Source organism: Schistocerca americana, chromosome 5, assembly GCF_021461395.2.
Source record: "Schistocerca americana isolate TAMUIC-IGC-003095 chromosome 5, iqSchAmer2.1, whole genome shotgun sequence".
Lineage (NCBI taxonomy): Eukaryota > Metazoa > Arthropoda > Insecta > Orthoptera > Acrididae > Schistocerca > Schistocerca americana.
Window position 1 is genome coordinate 5,111,020 of NC_060123.1, and position 27,208 is coordinate 5,138,227.

The window sequence follows — 27,208 nt, forward strand, 5'->3', positions numbered from 1 at the left end:
AGAGTAGTGGATCGGAATTGAGATTGTCGTATCTCAAACGAAAATCCTGTCGTTTCCATAGAAAAGTTATTCGATTTAGAAAGAAGTGTCTTAGAACACATAGCACTCGTATTTCATAGCGACGCAATTTCCGTGTGAATTCGTCAATGTGTGGGAGTGAGGGATGCAGTAAAGAAGGATTAGTGGATCGGAAATGTGATTGTCGCATCCCAAAAGAAAATCCTGTCGTTTCCATAGAAACGTTACTCGATTTAGAAGGAAATGTCTTAGAACACATAGTACTCGTATATCATAGCGACGCAATTTCCATGTGAATTCGTCAATGTTTGGGAATGAGGGATGCAGTAAAGAAGGATTAGTGGATCAGAAATGTGATTATCGTATCCTAAAGGAAAATCCTGTCGTTTCCATAGAAACGTTACTCGATTTAGAAGGAAATGTCTTAGAACTCATAGTACTCGTATTTCATACCGACGCAATTTCCGTGTGAATTCGTCAATGTGTGGGAGTGAGGGATGCAGTGAAGAAGGATTAGTGGATAGGAAATGTGATTGTCGTATCCCAAAAGAAAATCCTGTCGTTTCCATAGAAACGTTACTCGATTTAGAAGGAAATGTCTTAGAACACATAGTACTCGTATTTCATAGCGACGCAATTTCCGTGTGAATTCGTCAATGTTTGGGAGTGAGGGATGCAGTAATAAAGGATTAGTGGAAAAGGAAATGAGATTGTCGTATCCCAAAAGAAAATCCTGTCGTTTCCATAGAAACGTTACTCGATTTAGAAGGAAATGTCTTAGAACACATAGTACTCGTATTTGATAGCGACGCAATTTCCGTGTGAATTCGTCAATGTGTGGGAGTGAGGGATGCAGTAAAGATGGATTAGTGGATCGGAAATGTGATTGTCGCATCCCAAAAGAAAATCCTGTCGTTTCCATAGAAACGTTACTCGATTTAGAAGGAAATGTCTTAGAACACATAGTACTCGTATTTCATAGCGACGCAATTTCCGTGTGAATTCGTCAATGTGTGGGAGTGAGGGATGCAGTAAAGAAAGAGTAGTGGATCGCAATTGAGATTGTCGTATCTCAAACGAAAATCCTGTCGTTTCCATAGAAACGTTATTCGATTTAGAATGAATTGTCTTAGAACACATAGTACTCGTATTTCATAGCGACGGAATTTCCGTGTGAATTCGTCAATGTGTGGGAGTGAGGGATGCAGTAAAGAAGGATTAGTGGATCGGAAATGTGATTGTCGCATCCCAAAAGAAAATCCTGTCGTTTCCATAGAAACGTTACTCGATTTAGAAGGAAATGTCTTAGAACACATAGTACTCGTATTTCATAGCGACGCAATTTCCGTGTGAATTCGTCAATGTGTGGGAGTGAGGGATGCTGTAAAGAAGGATTAGTGGATCGGAAATGTGATTATCGTATCCAAAAGGAAAATCCTGTCGTTTCCATAGAAACGTTACTCGATTTAGAAGGAAATGTCTTAGAACACATAGTACTCGTGTTTCATAGCGACGCAATTTCCGTGTGAATTCGTCAATGTGTGGGAGTGAGGGATGCAGCAAAGAAAGAGTAGTGGATCGGAATTGAGATTGTCGTATCTCAAACGAAAATCCTGTCTTTTCCATAGAAAAGTTATTCGATTTAGAAAGAAGTGTCTTAGAACACATAGTACTCGTATTTCATAGCGACGCAATTTCCGTGTGAATTAGTCAATGTGTGGGAGTGAGGGATGCAGTAAAGAAAGAGTAGTGGATCGGAATTGAGATTGTCGTATCTCAAACGAAAATCCTGTCGTTTCCATAGAAAAGTTATTCGATTTAGAAAGAAGTGTCTTAGAACACATAGTACTCGTATTTCATAGCGACGCAATTTCCGTATGAATTCGTCAATGTGTGGGAGTGAGGGATGCAGTAAAGAAGGATTAGTGGATCGGAAATGTGATTGTCGCATCCCAAAAGAAAATCCTGTCGTTTCCATAGAAACGTTACTCGATTTGGAAGGAAATGTCTTAGAACACATAGTACTCGTATTTCATAGCGACGAAATTTCCGTGTGAATTCGTCAATGTGTGGGAGTGAGGGATGCAGTAAAGAAGGATTAGTGGATCGGAAATGTGATTATCGTATCCTAAAGGAAAATCCTGTTGTTTCCATAGAAACGTTACTCGATTTAGAAGGAAATGTCTTAGAATACATAGTACTCGTATTTCATAGCGACGCAATTTCCGTGTGAATTCGTCAATGTGTGGGAGTAAGGAATGCAGTAAAGAGGGATTAGTGGATCGGAAATGTAATTGTCGTATCCCAAAAGAAAATCCTGTCGTTTCCATAGAACCGTTACTCGATTTAGAAGGAAATGTTTTAGAACACATAGTTCTCGTATTTCATAGCGACGCAATTTCCGTGTGAATTCGTCAATGTTTGGGAGTGAGGGATGCAGTAAAGAAGGATTAGTGGATCGGAAATGAGATTGTCGTATCCCAAAAGAAAATCCTGTCGTTTCCATAGAAACGTTACTCGATTTAGAAGGAAATGTCTTAGAACTCATAGTACTCGTATTTCATACCGACGCAATTTCCGTGTGAATTCGTCAATGTGTGGGAGTGAGGGATGCAGTGAAGAAGGATTAGGGGATAGGAAATGTGATTGTCGTATTGTAACCTCCCCCCTCACTTATCGACCTTAAAGACAATGAAAAATTAAACCGCGTGTACCTAATGGAAATTTGGGAAAAGCAATCGTCACCGACGTTAATCTATCGGTAAAGAGGGAGGAAAGGGTTACATCTAAATGAAAGGAAATGTGCTAATGAAACTGGTGGAAATTAGTTTTGAAAAAGGGTAAAGTTAATAAAGAAAGTAAATGTGCGGCCGTTACGTTAACAATTAACTAGCGGTAATTAGATATTTGAGATTTGGAGGAAATCACGGTCGCCAGTCCTAAGGACAATTACTACAGTAACTGAAAAAGTAAGGTTATTACACATATAATTAGCACTAGAAGCGTGGCAACTGAAGGTTGACACGTGTAGTGTGAAAACTGAAAGTTTGTCAGAAGTAATAAATTTCGCTACACTCTGACTTAATTTAGCAGAAGAATTAATAAAACCAGAAAACTGAAAGTTAATTTAGTGACTGAAATTAATAAGAAGCTTTCTTTCTGAAGCACATCGAAATCCAGTAAAATACGGTTAGTCTTGGACTACCTCAACAATCATTTCAAAAGCAACTTGACTCTACGCAATTTAGAAACAAGAGATTTAACTTTGAACTTGAATTAAATGATTCTGAACAATTAACAATAGTAAAATTTAGTACGTACCAAGCTGAGCTGCAGTCACAGGTAACTAAAATACGGTAACAAAACTCGCACTCTTAATTTGTGCTTGTGCAATCTAAATATTGTAGCCAGCTACTGAACTTTGAAATTAAAGCAGTGAAATCTAATTATATTATTTTAATGCTGGCGTTTGAATTTCAACGACACTCGGGTTCATTTCGGAAAAGGAAGGGACCCTGCTTGGCAATGCAATTGGGACAATGAGCAACAAAGGTTCATGCTAAGTTGCTGTAATTTTGCGAGGCAAATGGAACAATTTGAAAAGCTGAGTTCTGCCATACAGTTCTGAAACTTTACGTGCTTTTAGTCTTCCTTGTTGGTTGATTGAAGGTTCGAAGCCGTCGATCGAGGAGGTGGCGACAGTCACTCATTGTCGGCCGTCGCTGTTGCAGAAGCTGGATGTTGGCGCGCCTTCTTCTCGACACGGTCACCAGGCGAAACGGGCTCTTGATGTGCGCCAGCTAATGCTTCCCGTCCGCGACACCATGTCAGAAACTATCATCGCGAGTCGAGCGCAATTACATGCTGCCAAACCCCGAAAGCGCGGCAACTCGCGGGAGCGTCACACAACACCTGCTCCACTCGCTACTCCCGCCAGACTCTCACTGTTCTGCCCGCGCTCCAGGCGGCAGAGTTAACACTACCAAAGATCCTACACACTTTGATTCTTCACACGACCTATCGATGTAATCGTCGATGGCAGTTTTCCCTAGGCAAGACCCAGCGTAAAAATACAAATAATCTTTACACAACAAATCAATTATACATCGACATAAATGCATAAATACATATATACAAACAGTAAAACAATAACAATATATAAAGAGACAGAAATTTCATATCTTGAGGTAACAAAACAAGGAAAAAAAATAATAGTACAATAGATGGAAATAGGAGTATATGCATTTCCGGCGTTACACGTGCCCCACATTGTCTGAGGATGTTCGTGTAACGTAAACAGACTCAGAAAATGTCCCAAAAAAGAAACAGCGGAAATGCATATGCTCAAAACATCAACAAAATTTAGCATTCGTCTAATTAATCATAAATCAATTTTTAGACCCTAATAATTGAGTGGGGACACTCCTAATCTTATTACACTCTGTCATCTTGCACAAAATAAAACAGGTTGACAACATATTAAAATTCATAGAAGATATAGAAAATGGTTTAGCTATTCCAAAATCATTAAAATTCGTAACACTATGAGAAATGGAATACTATTTGCAAAATTAATCAGTGTACATGGTCATAAAAACAGGTAGATCAAAATACGCAAATTAATAATTAATTACATAGAATACACATTTTTACATAACCTTTTCATAATTAATATCTCGTCATGAGATTCCACTTAACGCTAAACAAGAAAATAATACTCAGTAGATCGGAAAAAACATAAATATTGACAGCAGAATTCTTTCACATCAGCTGTCCGGGAAGAAAAACTATTCCGCCTTTCGTACTCGCAAGTACAAAGAATGCCGACAGCGGCACAAGAGCCAACAGCGGCACAAGAGCCGACAGCGGCTCGCCTCGCCAGTATTGTTGCGCCCGCGTGTGCGGCACGCTTGATCTCACTCGCCCTTGTGACGGCGTTTCCAGAACGTCCGTTTCACTGAATTCTTTAGGAAAAACTCACTCCCGAGTAATCTCAAGGAGTCCCTTAATACTATCACAGTGGATAACTCAACACTGTCCATCATCACACGCATGTACTAGCCTGAAACTTAAAACAGCGTCTAAGTACATCGGCAATGACTAGTAAAACACATATTCATGAAATCTTACAGCTAGTTACAAAATCATATTTACGTTGCTTAATCTACTGTGACTCAGCTGAAAACTTAAATTAGCAGCTTGGATTTTTCAGTTGATTAGATCATGATTAAATTGATTAAAATTGAATTGATTAATCAAAACGCGCTTTAGTGTCATGACGACGTATGCGAGCATCGGCTTTTAGCTTCATTACTTCTCGCAAACGATCCTTTTTCACACCAATACTAATGTCAATCCGTGGAGGGAATTTGATTATCTCTTCCACTAAACTTGTACTTCTGTCACCCAACAGGATTTCCTCAGGAGAAAATCCCGTAGATTCATGTCTCAAGGTGTTCATAATTCTCTCAAATACTGCTACATATTTGCCCCATGCCCTATGGTTGTGATGGCAATAGGTACGGGAAAGTCGGCCTCGTCTTTGTTCGTGTGTTACGTTTGACACACCGTCTACAATACTTTCCAATTCACTTTCTACATTATTGTCAATGCCGAGATTCCTCATGTTACGGCAGTTCAAACTCATTCCTACGTCAATGTCATCCGGCCAGTTAACAATGTGTATAGGCTGGTATTGCCTATGCACACCGCCTCCTGCCTCGTCAAAACCAACTACCATTGTTTTATCTAGTGACATACATGTCAAAGTTTTGCTTTCGCAGTTAATCACTGCACGGTACTTTAACAGCCAATCTAACCCGATAATTACTTCCGTAGTTAAGTCTGGCACGACGACAAACTCTTGTTCAAATCGTGCCCCACATATCTCGAAGTTGACAAAAATCTGTTTTGTGACCGGTTTACTGGCCTTCCCAGTTGCACCGATAATTTTCACTCCTGTTACTGGCATAACTACGATGCCGGGTCTGTCTTTCAGTAACTCAAATATTTGCCCAGACACAGCACTCAATTCTGCCCCGGTGTCAATCAACACGTTTAGTTGTAGGTCGTGCATATTAACGGACACTACTATCTGTCTACACTTGTCCTCGACTGTTTCTTTATTTTCCCACAGTAAATCCTCGTCTATATCCAGGTCATTCCAGAAAAAACCATCCGGCTTTGATCCTAAATCCGATTTATCTGGCGGCTTTTTCAGCCTCTGTTTACATACAGTTTTAATTTTAACACGTTTGTCCTGAGGCTTAGTCTGTAGCTTTGCCTCCAATACCGAACCCTTTTCCCGTAACTCGTCAACTAGTGAGTGTTGCTTTGCTATCAATTCACTAATTGTCACCTTCGTTGATTCCTCTTTGGCCAGATCGATCTCATCTGCCAATCTACCTGGAGGAATGTACCCAGTAGTATCTGCTATTACTTCCTCTGGATCTGCGCAACCCACACTGCTACCGTCTGACCGCATAACGTCAGCTCTAACCTCATACACGCTGTAATCTACGTGCTTTTCTACCACTCGTGTCCGGCTATCACTAAAATTTTCGTAATCTTTCTCCTTAATACTCTCGCAACGTTTAAACTGGAGGTTTGCGTCGGATGGGTCGGCTACTTCTATCACTATAACTTTCGGTAAAGTCTGCCGGTTAGGGCCAGAACTTTCCGTTACTACTTCAACATTCAACTCCTGCGGGACGAAGCACGACGCATCTTGCTCGTGCTCCCCCTTAACATCAACTATTTCTAGTAAAGTCTGCCGGTTAGGGCCAGAACTTTCTATCACTTCACAATCACTATCTTCCTGCGGGACGAGACGCGGCAAATCCTGCCCGCGCTCCCCATAAACACTTCTCCCGTACAGGCCCCTATAATCTCTTAGTTCGTCGTATAAGCGACCGAACTGCCTTAACCAGACCTCATCCCTCTCTGCATCCCCTCGCTCGATGACGGACGTTTTATCCGACATCTGATCTTCTTTCAACACTTGCGAATCATTCTTAAACTCAATCTCCAGTTCCGCTGTGGGTATTACAGCTGCCACTTTATAATCGATTTCCGGAACACTACTTAAATTGTTCTCACTGACAGTGAATGTACCTTCTACTGCCGTGTATACAGCTGATCTACTACTTGCGGGCGCACTCCTTTCTCTTAACACTGGCACACTCTCCCGCCGTTGATTATTCCACACGGAATTTTCATACCGACGACACCTGGGTTTTCTCCTGCTATTGGGCCGCCAAAATTTCTCCACGCCCGGTCGGCCCCTCACCGGCGCGGCTAATGGTTTCCCTGTCTCGTCCCAGCAGATACGCTCCCCGGATACTGCTGAGGCGGCTGGTCACACCCTCTGGCGTTATTACTATTCTGCGCAGCCCGTATCACGCTGGTATGATACTGGTTTCCGTCATTCCGGTTATTATTTGCATTGTACCGATTGTTATTACGGTCCGAACCATTATTGTTATTGCTGCCAAGGTTGCGGTATGCATTATTCCCATGGTTATCGTTGGTGTGGTTGCTGTGGTACCCGTTGTTGTTACCACGGCCTCTACCACTGTCGCGATTATTGCGCCAATTGTCCTCGTCCTCCACTCTTTCCAGGAAATCATTTATTGTCCTGTAATTGCTTCCTACGTAGCGTTTTGTATCATCTGGAAGCTTTTTGTAGAGTTCCCAGACTATTTCGGATTCCGTGCGGCGATCACGCAAATATTCCAACTTGCGGATCCAGCCCTCACAAAACTCCTTCATCAAGCCGCGCGAATTCGCATCGAAAGGCCTCGATACGACAAATTCGCGCCAGACACTTTGCTGTTTTTGCTCTGACCAGTATTCAGCCAGAAACAAATTTTTAAACTCGTCAAAAGTCAGGTTCGTAATGTTGAGGTTTAGGCCCCAACGCTTGGCATCACCAGCCAACACATCAATAACCGCATTAATTTTTCTCTCATTAGTCCATGATCTGGGTAAAACTCTTTCACAATTTTTAATGAAATCCGTCGGGTGTATACCGCCTTTTTTCAAGGGGTCGAACCGCTCCTCTTTCGTCAACAACTCCGAACTATATGCACAGATTGGCACATAGCTCTGTTTTTCGTCAAGTTTCCTTTCTAATTCCGACACCCTCGTAATCACTTGGCAAGTGGTTGTCGCAAGCGTTTCCACTTCCCTCTTTTTCTCTTCGCAGGAGTTAGCCTGCTTCGTCACTTTGGTATCTACTTCGGATACTAAAGCCTTTAAAGTTTCCACCTTCTGTTGATCCTCTTTCCTCACTAATTGAATTTGTTCCGTCACCTTATTCTCGATGATCGGAGCAACTGCGTCTCCTACACTTTTCTCGATTCTGCTAATTTCGGAATCAAAACCAGTATTTATGCTCGCAATTTCCGCCTGAACGCCTATCATTTCCTGTTTAAGGTTACCGATTTCGGTATTAATCACGACAATATCGTCTTTGATTTTATCAACTTTTGTGTTAACAACTTCAACATTGTTGTTAACAACATTAATAGCTTTGTTCTGATTGTCTAGCATTCGTTCAATTTTTTCAGACTGAGCTACTTGCTTGGCAGCCTGAGCTGCTTGCTCGGCAGCCTGAGCTTCTTGCTTGGCAGCCTGATCTTTAATTTCTGCCGATTGACTCTTGATTTCGTTAATCAAAACATTCAATAAATCAGTCAAATTCCCGGAAACCACCGGTTTTACTTCCGTAGCGGCTTTCTCTTTCATTGTCCCCCCGTATTCGTCATCAAGGGATTCAGATTTGATTTTCACTTCCGATTCCGAAATATTTTCTAAAATCTGGAATTCCATTTCTGCTCTTTGTTGCGTTTCGGCGGTCGCATCTTTCATGCTAGCCGCCTGCCCCGGAACAATGGGTACCGCTGTGCGCGTTTCCCACTGTTCGACCGATTGTTCCGTATCCAAGTCTACCAAATTTTGGTAATTGTTGCCTTCACTCATTTTAATATTTTCAGTTTAAATGCAAAATCTCAACTCTAATTAGGATTCCGCACACGAATATTCTCGCTGACGTATCGACCATTTCGTAACCAGTACTTTGTTACGAGATTTGCACAATGCAAAATTCGTGTCCAGAACAACCTCAAATTTGAAGATTGTCCTGTCACCAGGTCGCCACGTGTAACCTCCCCCCTCACTTATCGACCTTAAAGACAATGAAAAATTAAACCGCGTGTACCTAATGGAAATTTGGGAAAAGCAATCGTCACCGAAGTTAATCTATCGGTAAAGAGGGAGGAAAGGGTTACATCTAAATGAAAGGAAATGTGCTAATGAAACTGGTGGAAATTAGTTTTGAAAAAGGGTAAAGTTAATAAAGAAAGTAAATGTGCGGCCGTTACGTTAACAATTAACTAGCGGTAATTAGATATTTGAGATTTGGAGGAAATCACGGTCGCCAGTCCTAAGGACAATTACTATAGTAACTGAAAAAGTAAGGTTATTACACATATAATTAGCACTAGAAGCGTGGCAACTGAAGGTTGACACGTGTAGTGTGAAAACTGAAAGTTTGTCAGAAGTAATAAATTTCGCTACACTCTGACTTAATTTAGCAGAAGAATTAATAAAACCAGAAAACTGAAAGTTAATTTAGTGACTGAAATTAATAAGAAGCTTTCTTTCTGAAGCACATCGAAATCCAGTAAAATACGGTTAGTCTTGGACTACCTCAACAATCATTTCAAAAGCAACTTGACTCTACGCAATTTAGAAACAAGAGATTTAACTTTGAACTTGAATTAAATGATTCTGAACAATTAACAATAGTAAAATTTAGTACGTACCAAGCTGAGCTGCAGTCACAGGTAACTAAAATACGGTAACAAAACTCGCACTCTTAATTTGTGCTTGTGCAATCTAAATATTGTAGCCAGCTACTGAACTTTGAAATTAAAGCAGTGAAATCTAATTATATTATTTTAATGCTGGCGTTTGAATTTCAACGACACTCGGGTTCATTTCGGAAAAGGAAGGGACCCTGCTTGGCAATGCAATTGGGACAATGAGCAACAAAGGTTCATGCTAAGTTGCTGTAATTTTGCGAGGCAAATGGAACAATTTGAAAAGCTGAGGTCTGCCATACAGTTCTGAAACTTTACGTGCTTTTAGTCTTCCTTGTTGGTTGATTGAAGGTTCGAAGCCGTCGATCGAGGAGGTGGCGACAGTCACTCATTGTCGGCCGTCGCTGTTGCAGAAGCTGGATGTTGGCGCGCCTTCTTCTCGACACGGTCACCAGGCGAAACGGGCTCTTGATGTGCGCCAGCTAATGCTTCCCGTCCGCGACACCATGTCAGAAACTATCATCGCGAGTCGAGCGCAATTACATGCTGCCAAACCCCGAAAGCGCGGCAACTCGCGGGAGCGTCACACAACACCTGCTCCACTCGCTACTCCCGCCAGACTCTCACTGTTCTGCCCGCGCTCCAGGCGGCAGAGTTAACACTACCAAAGATCCTACACACTTTGATTCTTCACACGACCTATCGATGTAATCGTTCGATGGCAGTTTTCCCTAGGCAAGACCCAGCGTAAAAATTCAAATAATCTTTACACAACAAATCAATTATACATCGACATAAATGCATAAATACATATATACAAACAGTAAAACAATTACAATATATAAAGAGACAGAAATTTCATATCTTGAGGTAACAAAACAAGGAAAAAAAATAATAGTACAATAGATGGAAATAGGAGTATATGCATTTCCGGCGTTACAGTATCCCAAAAGAAAATTCTGTCGTTTCCATAGAAACGTTACTCGATTTAGAAGGAAATGTCTTAGAACACATAGTACTCGTATTTCATAGCGACGCAATTTCCGTGTGAATTCGTCAATGTTTGGGAGTGAGGGATGCAGTAATAAAGGATTAGTGGAAAAGGAAATGAGATTGTCGTATCCCAAAAGAAAATCCTGTCGTTTCCATAGAAACGTTACTCGATTTAGAAGGAAATGTCTTAGAACACATAGTACTCGTATTTGATAGCGACGCAATTTCCGTGTGAATTCGTCAATGTGTGGGAGTGAGGGACGCAGTAAAGAAGGATTAGTGGATCGGAAATGTGATTGTCGCATCCCAAAAGAAAATCCTGTCGTTTCCATAGAAACGTTACTCGATTTAGAAGGAAATGTCTTAGAACACATAGTACTCGTATTTCATAGCGACGCAATTTCCGTGTGAATTCGTCAATGTGTGGGAGTGAGGGATGCAGTAAAGAAAGAGTAGTGGATCGGAATTGAGATTGTCGTATCTCAAACGAAAATCCTGTCGTTTCCATAAAAAACGTTATTCGATTTAGAAAGAAGTGTCTTAGAACACATAGTACTCGTATTTCATAGCGACGCAATTTCCGTGTGAATTCGTCAATGTGTGGGAGTGAGGGATGCAGTAAAGAAGGATTAGTGGATCGGAAATGTGATTGTCGCATCCCAAAAGAAAATCCTGTCGTTTCCATAGAAACGTTACTCGATTTAGAAGGAAATGTCTTAGAACACATAGTACTCGTATTTCATAGCGACGCTATTTCCGTGTGAATTCGTCAATGTGTGGGTGTGAGGGATGCTGTAAAGAAGGATTAGTGGATCGGAAATGTGATTATCGTATCCTAAAGGAAAATCCTGTCGTTTCCATAGAAACGTTACTCGATTTAGAAGGAAATGTCTTAGAACACATAGTACTCGTATTTCATAGCGACGCAATTTCCGTGTGAATTCGCCAATGTGTGGGAGTGAGGGATGCAGTAAAGAAGGATTAGTGGATCGGAAATGTAATTGTCGTATCCCAAAAGAAAATCCTGTCGTTTCCATAGAAACGTTACTCGATTTAGAAGGAAATGTCTTAGAACACATAGTACTCGTATTTCATAGCGACGCAATTTCCGTGTGAATTCGTCAATGTTTGGGAGTGAGGGATGCAGTAATAAAGGATTAGTGGATAGGAAATGAGATTGTCGTATCCCAAAAGAAAATCCTGTCGTTTCCATAGAAACGTTACTCGATTTAGAAGGAAATGTCTTAGAACACATAGTACTCGTATTTGATAGCGACGCAATTTCCGTGTGAATTCGTCAATGTGTGGGAGTGAGGGATGCAGTAAAGAAGGATTAGTGGATCGGAAATGAGATTGTCGTATCCCAAAAGAAAATCCTGTCGTTTCCATAGAAACGTTACTCGATTTACAAAGAAATGTCTTAGTACCCATAGTACTCGTATTTCCTAGCGACGCAATAACCGTGTGAATTCTTCAATGTGTGGGAGTGAGGGATGCAGTAAAGAAGGATTAGTGGATCGGAAATGAGATTGTCGTATCCCAAAAGAAAATCCTGTCGTTTCCATAGAACGTTACTCGATTTAGAAGGAAATGTCTTAGAACACATAATACTCGTATTTCGTAGCGACGGAATTTCCGTGTGAATTCGTCAATGTGTGGGAGTGAGCGATGCAGTAAAGAAGGATTAGTGGATCGGAAATGTGATTGTCGTATCCCAAAAGAAAATCCTGTCGTTTCCATAGAAACGTTACTCGATTGACAAGGAAATGTCTTAGAACACATAGTACTCGTATTTCATAGCGACGCAATTTCCGTGTGAATTAGTCAATGTTTGGGAGTGAGGGATGCAGTAAAGAAGGATTAGTGGATCGGAAATGAGATTGTCGTATACCAAAAGAAAATCCTGTCGCTTCCATAGAAACGTTACTCGATTTTGAAGGAAATGTCATAGAACACAAAGTACTCGTATTTCATAGCGAAGCAATTTCCGTGTGAATTCGTCAATGTTTGGGAGTGAGGGATGCAGTAAAGAAGGATTAGTGGATCGGAAATGTAATTGTCGTATCCCAAAAGAAAATCCTGTCGTTACCATAGAAACGCCACTCGATTTAGAAGGAAATGTTTTGGAACACATAGTACTCGTATTTCATAGCGACGCAATTTCCGTGTGAATTCGTCAATGTTTGGGAGTGAGGGATGCAGTAAAGAAGGACTAGTGGATCGGAAATGAGATTGTCGTATCCCAAAAGAAAATCCTGTCGTTTCCATAGAAACGTTACTCGATTTAGAAGGAAATGTCTTAGAACTCATAGTACTCGTATTTCATACCGACGCAATTTCCGTGTGAATTCGACAATGTGTGGGAGTGAGGGATGCAGTGAAGAAGGATTAGTGGATAGGAAATGTGATTGTCGTACCCCAAAAGAAAATCCTGTCGTTTCCATAGAAACGTTACTCGATTTAGAAGGAAATGTCTTAGAACACATAGTACTCGTATTTCATAGCGACGCAATTTCCGTGTGAATTCGTCAATGTTTGGGAGTGAGGGATGCAGTAATAAAGGATTAGTGGATAGGAAATGAGATTGTCGTATCCCAAAAGAAAATCCTGTCGTTTCCACAGAAACGTTACTCGATTTAGAAGGAAATGTCTTAGAACACATTGTACTCGTATTTGATAGCGACGCAATTTCCGTGTGAATTCGTCAATGTGTGGGAGTGAGGGATGCAGTAAAGAAGGATTAGTGGATCGGAAATGAGATTGTCGTATCCCAAAAGAAAATAATGTCGTTTCCATAGAAACGTTACTCGATTTACAAGGAAATGTCTTAGAACCCATAGTACTCGTATTTCCTAGCGACGCAATAACCGTGTGAATTCTTCAATGTGTGGGAGTGAGGGATGCAGTAAAGAAGGATTAGTGGATCGGAAATGAGATTGTCGTATCCCAAAAGAAAATCCTGTCGTTTCCATAGAACGTTACTCGATTTAGAAGGAAATGTCTTAGAACACATAATACTCGTATTTCGTAGCGACGGAATTTCCGTGTGAATTCGTCAATGTGTGGGAGTGAGGCATGCAGTAAAGAAGGATTAGTGGATCGGAAATGTGATAGTCGTATCCCAAAAGAAAATCCTGTCGTTTCCATAGAAACGTTACTCGATTGAGAAGGAAATGTCTTAGAACACATAGTACTCGTATTTCATAGCGACGCAATTTCCGTGTGAATTAGTCAATGTTTGGGAGTGAGGGATGCAGTAAAGAAGGATTAGTGGATCGGAAATGAGATTGTCGTATCCCAAAAGAAAATCCTGTCGCTTCCATAGAAACGTTACTCGATTTTGAAGGAAATGTCATAGAACACAAAGTACTCGTATTTCATAGCGAAGCAATTTCCGTGTGAATTCGTCAATGTTTGGGAGTGAGGGATGCAGTAAAGAAGGATTAGTGAATCGGAAATGTGATTGTCGTATACCAAAAGAAAATCCTGTCGTTTCCATAGAAACGTTACTCGAATTAGAAGGAAATGTCTTAGAACACATAGTACTCGTATTTCATAGCGACGCAATTTCCGTGTGAATTCGTCAATGTTTTTGAGTGAGGGATGCAGTAAAGAAGGATTAGTGGATCGGAAATGTGATTGTCGTATCCCAAAAGAAAATCCTGTCGTTTCCATAGAAACGTTACTCGATTTAGAAGGAAATGTCTTAGAACACATAGTACTCGTATTTCATAGCGACGGAATTTCCGTGCGAATTCGTCAATGTGTGGGAGTGAGGGATGCAGTAAAGAAGGATTAGTGGATCGGAAATGTGATTGTCGTATCCCAAAAGAAAATCCTGTCGTTTCCATAGAAACGTTACTCGATTTAGAAAGAAGTGTCTCAGAACACATAGTACTCGTATTTCATAGCGACGCAATATCCGTGTGAATTCGCCAATGTTTGGGAGTGAGGGATGCAGTAAAGAAGGATTAGTGGATCGGAAATGTAATTGTCGTATCCCAAAAGAAAATCCTGTCGTTTCCATAGAAACGTTACTCGATTTAGAAGGAAATGTTTTAGATCACATAGTACTCGTATTTCATAGCGACGCAATTTCCGTGTGAATTCGTCAATGTTTGGGAGTGAGGGATGCAGTAAAGAAGGATTAGAGGATCGGAATGAGATTGTCGTAACCCAAAAGAAAATCCTGTCGTTTCCATAGAAACGTTACTCGATTTAGAAGGAAATGTCTTAGAACACATAGTACTCGTATTTCATACCGACGCAATTTCCGTGTGAATTCGTCAATGTGTGGGAGTGAAGGATGCAGTGAAGAAGGATTAGTGGATAGGAAATGTGATTGTCGTATCCCAAAAGAAAATCCTGTCGTTTCCATAGAAACGTTACTCGATTTAGAAGGAAATGTCTTGGAACACATAGTACTCGTATTTCATAGCGACGCAATTTCCGTGTGAATTCGTCAATGTTTGGGAGTGAGGGATGCAGTAATAAAGGATTAGTGGATAGGAAATGAGATTGTCGTATCCCAAAAGAAAATCCTGTCGTTTCCATAGAAACGTTACTCGATTTAGAAGGAAATGTCTTAGAACACATAGTACTCGTATTTGATAGCGACGCAATTTCCGTGTGAATTCGTCAATGTGTGGGAGTGAGGGATGCAGTAAAGAAGGATTAGTGGATCGGAAATGAGATTGTCGTATCCCAAAAGAAAATCCTGTCGTTTCCATAGAAACGTTACTCGATTTACAAGGAAATGTCTTAGAACACATAGTACTCGTATTTCCTAGCGACACAATAACCGTGTGAATTCTTCAATGTGTGGGAGTGAGGGCTGCAGTAAAGAAGGATTAGTGGATCGGAAATGAGATTGTCGTATCCCAAAAGAAAATCCTGTCGTTTCCATAGAAACGTTACTCGATTTAGAAGGAAATGTCTTAGAACACATAATACTCGTATTTCGTAGCGACGGAATTTCCGTGTGAATTCGTCAATGTGTGGGAGTGAGGGATGCAGTAAAGAAGGATTAGTGGATCGGAAATGTGATTGTCGTATCCCAAAAGAAAATCCTGTCGTTTCCATAGAAACGTTACTCGATTTAGAAGGAAATGTCTTAGAACACATAGTACTCGTATTTCATAGCGACGCAATTTCCGTGTGAATTAGTCAATGTTTGGGAGTGAGGGATGCAGTAAAGAAGGATTTGTGGATCGGAAATGAGATTGTCGTATCCCAAAAGAAAATCCTGTCGTTTCCATAGAAACGTTACTCGATTTTGAATGAAATGTCTTAGAACACAAAGTACTCGTATTTCATAGCGAAGCAATTTCCGTGTGAATTCGTCAATGTTTGGGAGTGAGGGATGCAGTAAAGATGGATTAGTGAATCGGAAATGTGATTGTCGTATACCAAAAGAAAATCCTGTCGTTTCCATAGAAACGTTACTCGATTTAGAAGGAAATGACTTAGAACACATAGTACTCGTATTTCATAGCGACGGAAGTTCCGTGTGAATTCGTCAATGTTTGGGAGTGAGGGATGCAGTAAAGAAGGATTAGTGGATCGGAAATGAGATTGTCGTATCCCAAAAGAAAATCCTGTCGTTTCCATAGAACGTTACTCGATTTAGAAGGAAATGTCTTAGAACTCATAGTACTCGTATTTCATACCGACGCAATTTCCGTGTGAATTCGACAATGTGTGGGAGTGAGGGATGCAGTGAAGAAGGATTAGTGGATAGGAAATGTGATTGTCGTATCCCAAAAGAAAATCCTGTCGTTTCCATAGAAACGTTACTCGATTTAGAAGGAAATGTCTTAGAACACATAGTACTCGTATTTCATAGCGACGCAATTTCCGTGTGAATTCGTCAATGTTTGGGAGTGAGGGATGCAGTAATAAAGGATTAGTGGATAGGAAATGAGATTGTCGTATCCCAAAAGAAAATCCTGTCGTTTCCATAGAAACGTTACTCGATTTAGAAGGAAATGTCTTAGAACACATTGTACTCGTATTTGATAGCGACGCAATTTCCGTGTGAATTCGTCAATGTGTTGGAGTGAGGGATGCAGTAAAGAAGGATTAGTGGATCGGAAATGAGATTGTCGTATCCCAAAAGAAAATAATGTCGTTTCCATAGAAACGTTACTCGATTTACAAGGAAATGTCTTAGAACCCATAGTACTCGTATTTCCTAGCGACGCAATAACCGTGTGAATTCTTCAATGTGTGGGAGTGAGGGATGCAGTAAAGAAGGATTAGTGAATCGGAAATGTGATTGTCGTATACCAAAAGAAAATCCTGTCGTTTCCATAGAAACGTTACTCGAATTAGAAGGAAATGTCTTAGAACACATAGTACTCGTATTTCATAGCGACGCAATTTCCGTGTGAATTCGTCAATGTTTTTGAGTGAGGGATGCAGTAAAGAAGGATTAGTGGATCGGAAATGTGATTGTCGTATCCCAAAAGAAAATCCTGTCGTTTCCATAGAACGTTACTCGATTTAGAAGGAAATGTCTTAGAACACATAATACTCGTATTTCGTAGCGACGGAATTTCCGTGTGAATTCGTCAATGTGTGGGAGTGAGGGATGCAGTAAAGAAGGATTAGTGGATCGGAAATGTGATAGTCGTATCCCAAAAGAAAATCCTGTCGTTTCCATAGAAACGTTACTCGATTGAGAAGGAAATGTCTTAGAACACATAGTACTCGTATTTCATAGCGACGCAATTTCCGTGTGAATTAGTCAATGTTTGGGAGTGAGGGATGCAGTAAAGAAGGATTAGTGGATCGGAAATGAGATTGTCGTATCCCAAAAGAAAATCCTGTCGCTTCCATAGAAACGTTACTCGATTTTGAAGGAAATGTCATAGAACACAAAGTACTCGTATTTCATAGCGAAGCAATTTCCGTGTGAATTCGTCAATGTTTGGGAGTGAGGGATGCAGTAAAGGAGGATTAGTGAATCGGAAATGTGATTGTCGTATACCAAAAGAAAATCCTGTCGTTTCCATAGAAACGTTACTCGAATTAGAAGGAAATGTCTTAGAACACATAGTACTCGTATTTCATAGCGACGCAATTTCCGTGTGAATTCGTCAATGTTTTTGAGTGAGGGATGCAGTAAAGAAGGATTAGTGGATCGGAAATGTGATTGTCGTATCCCAAAAGAAAATCCTGTCGTTTCCATAGAAACGTTACTCGATTTAGAAGGAAATGTCTTAGAACACATAGTACTCGTATTTCATAGCGACGGAATTTCCGTGCGAATTCGTCAATGTGTGGGAGTGAGGGATGCAGTAAAGAAGGATTAGTGGATCGGAAATGTGATTGTCGTATCCCAAAAGAAAATCCTGTCGTTTCCATAGAAACGTTACTCGATTTAGAAAGAAGTGTCTCAGAACACATAGTACTCGTATTTCATAGCGACGCAATTTCCGTGTGAATTCGCCAATGTTTGGGAGTGAGGGATGCAGTAAAGAAGGATTAGTGGATCGGAAATGTAATTGTCGTATCCCAAAAGAAAATCCTGTCGTTTCCATAGAAACGTTACTCGATTTAGAAGGAAATGTTTTAGAACACATAGTACTCGTATTTCATAGCGACGCAATTTCCGTGTGAATTCGTCAATGTTTGGGAGTGAGGGATGCAGTAAAGAAGGATTAGTGGATCGGAATGAGATTGTCGTAACCCAAAAGAAAATCCTGTCGTTTCCATAGAAACGTTACTCGATTTAGAAGGAAATGTCTTAGAACACATAGTACTCGTATTTCATACCGACGCAATTTCCGTGTGAATTCGTCAATGTGTGGGAGTGAAGGATGCAGTGAAGAAGGATTAGTGGATAGGAAATGTGATTGTCGTATCCCAAAAGAAAATCCTGTCGTTTCCATAGAAACGTTACTCGATTTAGAAGGAAATGTCTTGGAACACATAGTACTCGTATTTCATAGCGACGCAATTTCGGTGTGAATTCGTCAATGTTTGGGAGTGAGGGATGCAGTAATAAAGGATTAGTGGATAGGAAATGAGATTGTCGTATCCCAAAAGAAAATCCTGTCGTTTCCATAGAAACGTTACTCGATTTAGAAGGAAATGTCTTAGAACACATAGTACTCGTATTTGATAGCGACGCAATTTCCGTGTGAATTCGTCAATGTGTGGGAGTGAGGGATGCAGTAAAGAAGGATTAGTGGATCGGAAATGAGATTGTCGTATCCCAAAAGAAAATCCTGTCGTTTCCATAGAAACGTTACTCGATTTACAAGGAAATGTCTTAGAACACATAGTACTCGTATTTCCTAGCGACACAATAACCGTGTGAATTCTTCAATGTGTGGGAGTGAGGGCTGCAGTAAAGAAGGATTAGTGGATCGGAAATGAGATTGTCGTATCCCAAAAGAAAATCCTGTCGTTTCCATAGAAACGTTACTCGATTTAGAAGGAAATGTCTTAGAACACATAATACTCGTATTTCGTAGCGACGGAATTTCCGTGTGAATTCGTCAATGTGTGGGAGTGAGGGATGCAGTAAAGAAGGATTAGTGGATCGGAAATGTGATTGTCGTATCCCAAAAGAAAATCCTGTCGTTTCCATAGAAACGTTACTCGATTTAGAAGGAAATGTCTTAGAACACATAGTACTCGTATTTCATAGCGACGCAATTTCCGTGTGAATTAGTCAATGTTTGGGAGTGAGGGATGCAGTAAAGAAGGATTTGTGGATCGGAAATGAGATTGTCGTATCCCAAAAGAAAATCCTGTCGTTTCCATAGAAACGTTACTCGATTTTGAATGAAATGTCTTAGAACACAAAGTACTCGTATTTCATAGCGAAGCAATTTCCGTGTGAATTCGTCAATGTTTGGGAGTGAGGGATGCAGTAAAGATGGATTAGTGAATCGGAAATGTGATTGTCGTATACCAAAAGAAAATCCTGTCGTTTCCATAGAAACGTTACTCGATTTAGAAGGAAATGACTTAGAACACATAGTACTCGTATTTCATAGCGACGGAAGTTCCGTGTGAATTCGTCAATGTTTGGGAGTGAGGGATGCAGTAAAGAAGGATTAGTGGATCGGAAATGAGATTGTCGTATCCCAAAAGAAAATCCTGTCGTTTCCATAGAAACGTTACTCGATTTAGAAGGAAATGTCTTAGAACACATAGTACTCGTATTTCATACCGACACAATTTCCGTGTGAATTCGTCAATGTGTGGGAGTGAGGGATGCAGTAAAGAAGGATTAGTGGATCGGAAATGTGTTTGTCGTATCCCAAAAGAAAATCCTGTCGTTTCCATAGAAACGTTACTCGATTTAGAAGGAAATGTCTTAGAACACATAGTACTCGTATTTCATAGCGACGCAATTTCCGTGTGAATTCGTCAATGTTTGGGAGTGAGGGATGCAGTAAAGAAGGATTTGTGGATCGGAAATGAGATTGTCGTATCCCAAAAGAAAATCCTGTCGTTTCCATAGAAACGTTACTCGATTTAGAAGGAAATGTCTTAGAACACATAGTACTCGTATTTGATAGCGACGCAATTTCCGTGTGAATTCGTAAATGTGTGGGAGTGAGGGATGCAGTAAAGAAGGATTAGTGGATCGGAAATGTGATTGTCGCATCCCAAAAGAAAATCCTGTCGTTTCCATAGAAACGTTACTCGATTTAGAAGGAAATGTCTTAGAACACATAGTACTCGTATTTCATAGCGACGCAATTTCCGTGTGAATTCGTCAATGTGTGGGAGTGAGGGATGCAGTAAAGAAGGATTAGTGGATCGGAAATGTGATTATCGTATCCTAAAGGAAAATCCTGTCGTTTCCATAGAAACGTTACTCGATTTAGAAGGAAATGTCTTAGAACACATAGTACTCGTATTTCATAGCGACGCAATTTCCGTGTGAATTCGCCAATGTTTGGGAGTGAGGGATGCAGTAAAGAAGGATTAGTAGATCGGAAATGTAATTGTCGTATCCCAAAAGAAAATCCTGTCGTTTCCATAGAAACGTTACTCGATTTAGAAGGAAATGTTTTAGAACACATAGTACTCGTATTTCATAGCGACGCAATTTCCGTGTGAATTCGTCAATGTTTGGGAGTGAGGGATGCAGTAAAGAAGGATTAGTGGATCGGAATGAGATTGTCGTATCCCAAAAGAAAATCCTGTCGTTTCCATAGAAACGTTACTCGATTTAGAAGGAAATGTCTTAGAACACATAGTACTCGTACTTCATACCGACGCAATTCCCGTGTGAATTCGTCAATGTGTGGGAGTGAGGGATGCAGTGAAGAAGGATTAGTGGATAGGAAATGTGATTGTCGTATCCCAAAAGAAAATCCTGTCGTTTCCATAGAAACGTTACTCGATTTAGAAGGAAATGTCTTGGAACACATAGTACTCGTATTTCATAGCGACGCAATTTCCGTGTGAATTCGTCAATGTTTGGGAGTGAGGGATGCAGTAATAAAGGATTAGTGGATAGGAAATCAGATTGTCGTATCCCAAAAGAAAATCCTGTCGTTTCCATAGAAACGTTACTCGATTTAGAAGGAAATGTCTTAGAACACATAGTACTCGTATTTGATAGCGACGCAATTTCCGTGTGAATTCGTCAATGTGTGGGAGTGAGGGATGCAGTAAAGAAGGTTTAGTGGATCGGAAATGAGATTGTCGTATCCCAAAAGAAAATCCTGTCGTTTCCATAGAAACGTTACTCGATTTACAAGGAAATGTCTTAGAACACATAGAACTCGTATTTCCTAGCGACACAATAACCGTGTGAATTCTTCAATGTGTGGGAGTGAGGGCTGCAGTAAAGAAGGATTAGTGGATCGGAAATGAGATTGTCGTATCCCAAAAGAAAATCCTGTCGTTTCCATAGAAACGTTACTCGATTTAGAAGGAAATGTCTTAGAACACATAATACTCGTATTTCGTAGCGACGGAATTTCCGTGTGAATTCGTCAATGTGTGGGAGTGAGGGATGCAGTAAAGAAGGATTAGTGGATCGGAAATGTGATTGTCGTATCCCAAAAGAAAATCCTGTCGTTTCCATAGAAACGTTACTCGATTTACAAGGAAATGTCTTAGAACACATAATACTCGTATTTCGTAGCGACGGAATTTCCGTGTGAATTCGTCAATGTGTGGGAGTGAGGGATGCAGTAAAGAAGGATTAGTGGATCGGAAATGTGATTGTCGTATCCCAAAAGAAAATCCTGTCGTTTCCATAGAAACGTTACTCGATTTACAAGGAAATGTCTTAGAACACATAGTACTCGTATTTCATAGCGACGCAATTTCCGTGTGAATTCTTCAATGTGTGGGAGTGAGGGATGCAGTAAAGAAGGATTAGTGGATCGGTAATGAGATTGTCGTATCCCAAAAGAAAATCCTGTCGTTTCCATAGAAGCGTTACTCAATTTAGAAGGCAATGTCTTAGAACACATAATACCCGTATTTCGTAGCGACGGAATTTCCGTGTGAATTCGTCAATGTGTGGGAGTGAGGGATGCAGTAAAGAAGGATTAGTGGATCGTAGATGTGATTGTCGTATCCCAAAAAGAAAATCCGGTCGTTTCCATAGAAACGTTACTCGATTTAGAAGGAAATGTCTTAGAACACATAGTACTCGTATTTCATAGCGACGCAATTTCCGTGTGAATTCGTCAATGTGTGGGAGTGAGGGATGCAGTAAAGAAAGAGTAGTGGATCGGAATTGAGATTGTCGTATCTCAAACGAAAAGCCTGTCGTTTCCATAGAAACGTTATTCGATTTAGAAAGAAGTGTCTTAGAACACAAAGTACTCGTATTTCATAGCGACGCAATTTCCGTGTGAATTCGTCAATGTGTGGGAGTGAGGGATGCAGTAAAGAAGGATTAGTGGATCGGAAATGTGATTGTCGCATCCCAAAAGAAAATCCTGTCGTTTCCATAGAAACGTTACTCGATTTAGAAGGAAATGTCTTAGAACACATAGTACTCGTATTTCATAGCGACGAAATTTCCGTGTGAATTCGTCAATGTGTGGGAGTGAGGGATGCAGTAAAGAAGGATTAGTGGATCGGAAATGTGATTATCGTATCCTAAAGGAAAATCCTGTCGTTTCCATAGAAACGTTACTCGATTTAGAAGGAAATGTCTTAGAACACATAGTACTCGTATTTCATAGCGACGCAATTTCCGTGTGAATTCGCCAATGTTTGGGAGTGAGGGATGCAGTAAAGAAGGATTAGTAGATCGGAAATGTAATTGTCGTATCCCAAAAGAAAATCCTGTCGTTTCCATAGAAACGTTACTCGATTTAGAAGGAAATGTTTTAGAACACATAGTACTCGTATTTCATAGCGACGCAATTTCCGTGTGAATTCGTCAATGTTTGGGAGTGAGGGATGCAGTAAAGAAGGATTAGTGGATCGGAATGAGATTGTCGTATCCCAAAAGAAATTCCTGTCGTTTCCATAGAAACGTTACTCGATTTAGAAGGAAATGTCTTAGAACACATAGTACTCGTATTTCATACCGACGCAATTTCCGTGTGAATTCGTCAATGTGTGGGAGTGAGGGATGCAGTGAAGAAGGATTAGTGGATAGGAAATGTGATTGTCGTATCCCCAAAAGAAAATCCTGTCGTTTCCATAGAAACGTTACTCGATTTAGAAGGAAATGTCTTGGAACACATAGTACTCGTATTTCATAGCGACGCAATTTCCGTGTGAATTCGTCAATGTTTGGGAGTGAGGGATGCAGTAATAAAGGATTAGTGGATAGGAAATGAGATTGTCGTATCCCAAAAGAAAATCCTGTCGTTTCCATAGAAACGTTACTCGATTTAGAAGGAAATGTCTTAGAACACATAGTACTCGTATTTGATAGCGACGCAATTTCCGTGTGAATTCGTCAATGTGTGGGAGTGAGGGATGCAGTAAAGAAGGATTAGTGGATCGGAAATGAGATTGTCGTATCCCAAAAGAAAATCCTGTCGTTTCCATAGAAACGTTACTCGATTTACAAGGAAATGTCTTAGAACACAAAGTACTCGTATTTCATAGCGAAGCAATTTCCGTGTGAATTCGTCAATGTTTGGGAGTGAGGGATGCAGTAAAGATGGATTAGTGAATCGGAAATGTGATTGTCGTATACCAAAAGAAAATCCTGTCGTTTCCATAGAAACGTTACTCGATTTAGAAGGAAATGACTTAGAACACATAGTACTCGTATTTCATAGCGACGGAAGTTCCGTGTGAATTCGTCAATGTTTGGGAGTGAGGGATGCAGTAAAGAAGGATTAGTGGATCGGAAATGAGATTGTCGTATCCCAAAAGAAAATCCTGTCGTTTCCATAGAAACGTTACTCAATTTAGAAGGAAATGTCTTAGAACACATAGTACTCGTATTTCATAGCGAAGCAATTTCCGTGTGAATTCGTCAATGTGTGGGAGTGAGGGATGCAGTAAGGAAGGATTAATGGATCGGAAATGTGATTGTCGTATCCCAAAAGAAAATCCTGTCGTTTCCATAGAAACGTTACTCGATTTAGAAGGAAATGTCTTAGAACACATAGTACTCGTATTTCATACCGACACAATTTCCGTGTGAATTCGTCAATGTGTGGGAGTGAGGGATGCAGTAAAGAAGGATTAGTGGATCGGAAATGTGATTGTCGTATCCCAAAAGAAAATCCTGTCGTTTCCATAGAAACGTTACTCGATTTAGAAGGAAATGTCTTAGAACACATAGTACTCGTATTTCATAGCGACGCAATTTCCGTGTGAATTCGTCAATGTTTGGGAATGAGGGATGCAGTAAAGAAGGATTTGTGGATCGGAAATGAGATTGTCGTATCCCAAAAGAAAATCCTGTCGTTTCCATAGAAACGTTACTCGATTTAGAAGGAAATGTCTTAGAACACATAGTACTCGTATTTGATAGCGACGCAATTTCCGTGTGAATTCGTAAATGTGTGGGAGTGAGGGATGCAGTAAAGAAGGATTAGTGGATCGGAAATGTGATTGTCGTATCCCAAAAGAAAATCCTGTCGTTTCCATAGAAACGTTACTCGATTTACAAGGAAATGTCTTAGAACACATAGTACTCGTATTTCATAGCGACGCAATTTCCGTGTGAATTCTTCAATGTGTGGGAGTGAGGGATGCAGTAAAGAAGGATTAGTGAATCGGTAATGAGATTGTCGTATCCCAAAAGAAAATCCTGTCGTTTCCATAGAAGCGTTACTCGATTTAGAAGGCAATGTCTTAGAACACATAATACCCGTATTTCGTAGCGACGGAATTTCCGTGTGAATTCGTCAATGTGTGGGAGTGAGGGATCCAGTAAAGAAGGATTAGTGGATCGTAAATGTGATTGTCGTATCCCAAAAGAAAATCCGGTCGTTTCCATAGAAACGTTACTCGATTTAGAAGGAAATGTCTTAGAACACATAGTACTCGTATTTCATAGCGACGCAATTTCCGTGTGAATTCGTCAATGTGTGGGAGTGAGGGATGCAGTAAAGAAAGAGTAGTGGATCGGAATTGAGATTGTCGTATCTCAAACGAAAAGCCTGTCGTTTCCATAGAAACGTTATTCGATTTAGAAAGAAGTGTCTTAGAACACAAAGTACTCGTATTTCATAGCGACGCAATTTCCGTGTGAATTCGTCAATGTGTGGGAGTGAGGGATGCAGTAAAGAAGGATTAGTGGATCGGAAATGTGATTGTCGCATCCCAAAAGAAAATCCTGTCGTATCCATAGAAACGTTACTCGATTTAGAAGGAAATGTCTTAGAACACGTAGTACTCGTATTTCGTAGCGACGCAATTTCCGTGTGAATTCGTCAATGTGTGGGAGTGAGGGATGCAGTAAAGAAGGATTAGTGGATCGGAAATGTGATTATCGTATCCTAAAGGAAAATCCTGTCGTTTCCATAGAAACGTTACTCGATTTAGAGGGAAATGTCTTAGAACACATAGTACTCGTATTTCATAGCGACGCAATTTCCGTGTGAATTCGTCAATGTGTGGGGGTGAGGGATGCAGTAAAGAAAGAGTAGTGGATCGGAATTGAGATTGTCGTATCTCAAACGAAAATCCTGCCGTTTCCATAGAAACGTTATTCGATTTAGAAAGAAGTGTCTTAGAACACATAGTACTCGTATTTCATAGCGACGCAATTTCCGTGTGAATTCGTCAATGTGTGGGAGTGAGGGATGCTGTAAAGAAGGATTAGTGGATCGGAAATGTGATTGTCGTATCCCAAAAGAAAATCCTGTCGTTTCCATAGAATCGTTACTCGATTTAGAAGGAAATGTCTTAGAACACATAGTACTCGTATTTCATAGCGACGCAATTTCCGTGTGAATTAGTCAATGTTTGGGAGTGAGGGATGCAGTAAAGAAGGATTAGTGGATCGGAAATGAGATTGTCGTATCCCAAAAGAAAATCCTGTCGTTTCCATAGAAACGTTACTCGATTTAGAAGGAAATGTCTTAGAACACATAGTACTCGTATTTCATAGCGACGCAATTTCCGTGTGAATTAGTCAATGTTTGGGAGTGAGGGATGCAGTAAAGAAGGATTAGTGGATCGGAAATGAGATTGTCGTATCCCAAAAGAAAATCCTGTCGTTTCCATAGAAACGTTACTCGATTTTGAAGGAAATGTCTTAGAACACAAAGTACTCGTATTTCATAGCGAAGCAATTTCCGTGTGAATTCGTCAATGTTTGGGAGTGAGGGATGCAGTAAAGATGGATTAGTGAATCGGAAATGTGATTGTCGTATACCAAAAGAAAATCCTGTCGTTTCCATAGAAACGTTACTCGATTTAGAAGGAAATGACTTAGAACACATAGTACTCGTATTTCATAGCGACGGAAGTTCCGTGTGAATTCGTCAATGTTTGGGAGTGAGGGATGCAGTAAAGAAGCATTAGTGGATCGGAAATGAGATTGTCGTATCCCAAAAGAAAATCCTGTCGTTTCCATAGAAACGTTACTCAATTTAGAAGGAAATGTCTTAGAACACATAGTACTCGTATTTCATAGCGAAGCAATTTCCGTGTGAATTCGTCAATGTGTGGGAGTGAGGGATGCAGTAAAGAAGGATTAGTGGATCGGAAATGTGATTGTCGTATCCCAAAAGAAAATCCTGTCGTTTCCATAGAAACGTTACTCGATTTAGAAGGAAATGTCTTAGAACACATAGTACTCGTATTTCATACCGACACAATTTCCGTGTGAATTCGTCAATGTGTGGGAGTGAGGGATGCAGTAAAGAAGGATTAGTGGATCGGAAATGTGATTGTCGTATCCCAAAAGAAAATCCTGTCGTTTCCATAGAAACGTTACTCGATTTAGAAGGAAATGT